The 6,419-nt window shown below is 44.6% G+C and overlaps 1 protein-coding gene across 2 annotated transcripts in view; it reads right to left on the reverse strand.

The window, feature by feature from the left end:
- PLEKHG1 (pleckstrin homology and RhoGEF domain containing G1) overlaps positions 1-5,877 on the reverse strand; it is a 126,251-nt gene extending 120,374 nt beyond the window's left edge. The window contains exon 1 of one of the 2 annotated variants that reach the window (XM_039707525.1): positions 5,614-5,877. The gene's annotated coding sequence lies outside the window, so the exon portion shown is untranslated. Of the gene's footprint in view, positions 1-5,311; positions 5,559-5,613 lie in introns of those variants that run through there. The other variant, XM_039707526.1, reaches the window with a different exon arrangement.
- Positions 5,878-6,419: the final 542 nt, after the last annotated feature.

Raw genomic sequence — 6,419 nt, forward strand, 5'->3', positions numbered from 1 at the left:
GATAAAGATTACAGACGTGCACATAAGTAGTTCTTCACCTCACCCATTTTCAAAATTATTTACAAAGAAGGAACTATCATTTTCCCCCATATCAGACATCAAGGACACAAAGCACTACGTTACTTTATACTGAAGCACCACAGATCAGTGGCAGCAGCAGAAAGGCAGAGACAGAGCAGTTTCCTTTCTGAAACTGTTGGGATGGATCTGGACTCACCGGGGTAGGCAATGCAAATACAGAAAAAGAAACAAAGACAGAAAGAAAACCCCCAAACAACACATTGATTCCAGCATATAGAAATCACAATAAAGCTTCAGCAGACAGTGTATCTAATCTTAGGGGACATACACGAGGGTAAACATTTTCTAAATACTTTAACAAACCAGAGTTTACAGGAGGTTAGGGAGGAAAACTTGTCTGTGTTTACACATAACTTTGCATAACACAAGGGGAAGCATGGGAGAAAGTACAAGCACTAGACCCTATGCACTAAATCAGGAGCTACAGATTCTTTATGTGGGCTAATTAAAAGGCAGAAGCCGACCTTGAAGCCCACACCCATGCTGGAAGATGTCAGCCATGACCATGAAAAGGAACTAGCTGTTACGCTGCTCCTGATACTGCTCCTTATGACAACCCAAACAGCCATCTTCTTCCCAAGGTTTTATCTCCAATGGCTGTGAGCAAGCAAATGAGCAGGTGACTCAATCACTGTACCCATGACACACTTTTTATCTCTGCTCTGTACTTCCAGCGAAAGGAAGCACGCATCTTATCAGCAGAAAACAGTAGCTGAATGATACTAATGCTTGGAGTGTGATCCTGAAACAGCCAAATGGATATGAAGGTTCAAATATTTAAATCTTAGCATTCATTAAGTTAGGTTTTAAAACATCTGGGCAGGGCTCACAAGCCGGTTTCTGCAGAATATATGCTTACAGGAAGAGGCTTGGCACCACTTGCAGTCTGAAACTCTGAGCAGGCAAGCAAGACTTATAGGATTCAAAGTTAATTAGCACTGCTTCAGTCTAAAGTTTACATGGGAAACTGCTGCCAGCCTAATTTATACCTGTTCACTACACTTATAAAAAACACATGCAGCCTCCACTAGCATAATCATCATGGTCAAATAGAACATTAGGAAGCAGACCTAGTGGAGCTCATGTTGAGGAAGGAAGAAAAGAATCAAGTCAAATGCATGAAGTCACTCTTACAGATACATTTTCGAAGTGTCACCTTGCTTTGCATTTTCACAGCAATGCTCTGCATCGTGATTAGTGAAAACACAGGTAGTGACCACTTCCACATGCAGGTACTTCAGCAGGCACCCCAGTCAAGAGATGACAATGGGTTTAATAGTTTGTAACATGGCTTTGACAACTGCTTCTTTCAGGCCTCCTTGATAAGTATAAGTAGTTTTTCCCCTCTATTTCCTTATTTCCTGCCCCAGTCCTCCCTGACTAGGCCCCTTTCTTTTCCTGTATTTGTAATCAAGTTCATGGTTAAACCTATTTTGGGCCAAGTTCATATAAACTCAACTTTTGGTGAATCAGGCTAGAGTAACCTATTTGATACAACCACCATAACAAAAAAAAAAAAAAACAACCAAACCAAACAACTTTCTATTCCTAAAGTGATTTGGGTAACTTTAAGCACTAAGAGATAGTATAGTGCTACTTTTACTTATTATTCAATCTGTTCACATTCATCTTTTGTATTCTTAGCCACATATATAAAACTCCTGTACTCAAGAGCTGTAAATGTTGCCACTGCACTAAGATTGACTTTACTCTTCATTCCCTCTACTCCTGTTCCCAGGCCAGTTTTGTGGTTCAGCCACTCACTGTGGTGTGTGAGGCTTTTCTAAAGTGGAGGGGAAATCTAGGCTCCACATCCTTTGCATTCTAAATTTACAAGAATAACCCTTCCTTCCACTTTTTTTCCTCACTGACAGTCCTACTAACTACAGCTTTCTGTGTGCAGTGACAGTAATGACAGTGACAGTAATGCAGGTTCTGAGAATTAACCATTCAGCAACAGTTCTGCAAGCCTTTTGGTCACTCCAGACTTTGCTGAGGGCTGCAAAAATTATTTTCCCCCACCTCCCCCTCTTAACTCTACAGAAGCTGAACGTCATTTGGACTAAGTAGTGGTAAGACATTCTCATTGTCTCCACCAGAAAAAACTCCAGCTTATTATAAGAGGATCACCATCTCTCCAAATGTCTTCAGTACACATTACATTATTAACTTACATTTTTTCATATTTTATTATTCTGTCTTCTATTGTATATTCTAGCTAAATATCTGTTTACTATATTTGGCAATTAAGAAATTTATGGCAAGGTAACTTAAAGCCATAATTAATTTAACATGTTTCTTTAACACAGCAACCTTCCTTCTCAACACGACTGAATGCAAAAGAGAACACACATCAGATTAATTCCTTTGTTCTAATTTATAACTGCCACAGCTTTATACATGTCTAATCTGAGAAACACTTCTAAATGAAGCCTGCAAATGGCTCCCTTCATCAGCTTGGATATTCCCATTATTTCCTGACCCAGTACATATGACCCTGTGGAGTTGGGGTACATGACAGGGCCATGCTGCCACCCAGAAATGTGGTTCCTCTTCGTCAAAACCCCATGCTCCCAAGACCAAGAGCTGCAGCTCTGGCTTGGCCAGTAGAAACTTAGTGGTGCCCAGCAATTGTTGGAATGGCAACCAAGCATGAAGAAAATGAATAAAAAATAAAAACCAACAGCTGAATGAGTCTTTGGCATACTTTAACAACTTTGCTAAGTATTTGTTAAAATATTGCTGTTTTGGAATTCTTATAAAAAAATAAGAGATAAAATAAAAAAGTTCCATCCATTCTGTAGTATCCTTCCCTAAGAACTGCTTTGGTTTAGGATTGGTCTTTTTTAGTGACAGTTTTAGAGATGACACCTCTGTCCATAAACCTTTTTTCAATAGCAGTATCTCAGGCTAATCTGTGGATCTACTCTTCAAAATTAGTAACAGCAGATTTTGTAACTGTTTTCTTGATTTCCCCATTTTTGGGTTGATCTCAAAAGTACTCACCAGAGCCTAAAAGTTGTATGGGTGATGCTACCACAAAGGAAGATAAAATAGCAGAACCCAATGTCAAATTACAGTTCTGTTAGTGTTCTATGGTTAGAGAAACAGACCAGCTTTGCACTGCTGAGTTTGCATTCAAGGACAATAAAGAACTACTTCAAGTAAATACTTTTGTCAGTTGCTACAGCCCTATCTGGTTAGCAGGGCTTTAAAAAGCCTTTCCTGAACAGGAGCCAAGAAATCACAAGCATATGAAAGGCAGAGGACAACAGGTATACAACAACCCAATCCAAATAAATGCACATAAGGAGGCTTTCAAACATGCACACTGCTCCAAATGACCTCACAAAAATACTATCACTGGTGCCACATCAAAGACTGTGTCAGTGAAAGGTTCAAACAAACCAACCTACACAAATAACATTAGCAAAAAGTACCCAAACTCACTACGTGCCACTTATTAGAAAAGTAAGCAGGTATTTTCACTTCCCTTCTAGGTAACAACAAAGGTTTAAAATAAAATAGCAAAACAAAACTACAAAGAAACCCAAAACACGACCCCATAAAAAAACCTACCTAGACAAAAACACCCCACTTCCACACAGGAAGGTACCAAGTGCTCAGTTAGTTAGCTCCAAACCCTTTCTACCTTTTTCCATGGCCTCACAATCAAACACTTTAGTCTCAAAGTATTCCTCTAGACAGTTAATTTGTAGTCTCACATCCTGCCCAAGGAAGAAGAACACATTAGCAGATGTCCTGAAATTATGAAAGCTGCCAATAAACTAGGTTCACTACTGGAAGATTTCCACTTAAGAATCAAGTCAATGCTGTCTTTGCAAGATGTTATCAAGTAAGACTATAAATTACAAACTGATTTGGCTACACACCTATTTTTTCCCTCTTTTCCTGGAAAATCAAAAGTAAAACAGCAAGAAAAATGACACCTTAACACCTAGTGTTAGAATCATAGCATGTCTGCAGAGATGCACTAAGTTGCGTGGCCACAGGTCCACATTGTTTGCTTAGGGCTCTCCAGATCTGTGAGAAACAGCCAGCATTCCCGTAAATGAACACATCTAAAACTGAACCTTTTATCAGAGTGTTTTGAACTATTTCTAGTTTGCCAACTGAGAACACAGACCAGAAGTAGAGTCCAAGTTTAATAGCCAAGCATCTGCATGGACCCGAGAACAATACCAATATTCATTAAGAGGCCAGTCTCAAACTGCCTTCTCATATTTTCGAGACAAGTACTCTATTAATACATTTCCTAACCTTAGCATAACTCTTATGTTTTCATCCCAAAGCACACACACACTGGTGAAGAGTTCCCAAAATTATGACAACTACGCGCCCTACACGTACCAGGGGGGAAAACCCCCTAAAAATAAATCTCAAGGAAGCTATATATTGTGCCTTGCCAACCACAGTGAATTGTACAGCCAGGAGTTGCTACAGCCAGATTTAGCTTCACACAAGCTAACAGGATTCCTTTATAAATTTAGCTAGAGGCACGGGCAACAAACGCTTGTGGAAATTCGAACCGCAACTCTCCAGCAGCAAAGGCTGCTCCCTCCAAGAATGAAACAGTAGCAAAAGATGACTATTAGTAGGCTCTTATTACACAGCTTTCAAAACACCTATAAGTCATCAGGTTCTCTAGGCAGAGTTATACGCTGAAGTACCAGCGAACATTAAAAGAAAAAAGCAAGGCCACAGCTCTTTCTGTGCCTGCCCATTAATAATCAAAGGGGGAAAAAAGCCAACTAAAGAGAGACCGTATTGGAAACAGCTGAACGTTTGTCTAAGTTTATTTCAGGTCCTTTTCCCTCATACTTGGAGCAGCGTGGCTTGTGAAGAAAGAAGGAAAGGCGTGCCTCAGGTCTCTCAGTGCTAACTGAAGGATGAGATCTGAAGGGCTTCTCCAGCAAGAGGGACTGGGACACACGACCCGCAAAGCAAGGAAAAGATGAGCGCAGGAAATGGGGAAATGCATACAGGGTGCTATAGGACAGCTCTGCCCCACTGCCGCGCCACAGAATCAAAGCTCCTGCTACTTAACAATAGATCAATCATATCTTTAAACCTCTTTAGGCCATACTTATCATAATCCCGCTAACTTTAAAACATTTTTAAAAACAGAGGATGGGTTTTGGTGGTTTGTTAAAGCATCCCCATAAAACCTGAAGCCCTACAGAATTTTATAATATTTTAAAAGAAGTACCTTCTCCCTCGCCGAAGAAACTGGAGGCAGCCCCCAGGCTCGGGCTGAGCCGGTGCAGCTCGGCCAGGCTACCCCGGGCTCCGGCGGGGCACAAAGCGGCGCGGCAGCGGGAGCCCGGCGCACGGTGCCCGCGGCGGGCAGCGCACAAAGGCTGCGCTCCCGGATCGCCCGCTCCGCGGCCTCGGGGGCTGCGGGACACCGGGTACCTCCCCGCCCGCCCCGCTCCGCCCCGAGCCGCTCCGGGAGCCGCCGCCGCCCCCTCCCCGGCGCGCCCACCGAACAAAGCCGCCGGCAGCGCTCACCGGCAGCCTCTCGCCGTCTTCTGCCCTGGCCCAGCGCTCCTCCTCCCACTGGAAGTGCAGGCGCAGGGGTGCGGGCCGGAGCGCGGAGCTCACCCCGCTCCGCAGCCCATTCAGCGGCGCCGGGCGGGTGTTCCCCTCGCAGCGCCCGTGGCCGCGCCCCGGCTCCCTCCGTGCGCTGCAGCTCCGGGCAGCGGCTTAATCTCCAAACTTCCTCCTCCTCCTCCCGGCCGGGCAGAGGAGTCTGTGCAACCCCTCCTCCATGCAGCTCCCGCAGCCCAGCCGCTGGCTCAGCCCCTCCCCGGGGAGGCCTGGCCCGGCTCTGGGCCGGGGCTTGCTCTGCTCTCCCTCCCCTCCCTGCTCCGCCGCCCCCAGCCCCCGAGGCTGGGAAAGGGGGGAAGAGAGATTAACCACTCGGATTTGTCTCTGGAACGGAGCCAAAGAGAGCAGTCGGATTACAGCCCCGGGAAGAAGAAGGGAGGAAAAGAGAACGGGGGACTAAAAAAAAAAAAAAATTAAAATGAGGAAAAAAAAAATATCCGCTACTGTTTTCACGGAGGGGAAAAGCGCTGCCCTCCCCCGTGTGTCAGGTCACAGCCTCTCCGCACGGTTGCGAGCTCCATCCCCGCCTCGCCGAGCTGCCCAGAGGCTCCTCTCCGCCACCACAGGTCTGAAATTCAATTCACAGGTCTGAGAGGGCTTAATGAGTAAATGAGTTGCCAAATTGTCAAAATGCTAAGGGGGCAAGTCCACCACTAAATATAGACCCGTAAAAAGCAAATTCCAAGATGTTGTAGATAGAGACTACA

Source organism: Passer montanus, unplaced genomic scaffold (genome assembly GCF_014805655.1).
Source record: "Passer montanus isolate IOZ18808 unplaced genomic scaffold, ASM1480565v1 scaffold2, whole genome shotgun sequence".
In the NCBI taxonomy this organism is placed as follows: domain Eukaryota; kingdom Metazoa; phylum Chordata; class Aves; order Passeriformes; family Passeridae; genus Passer; species Passer montanus.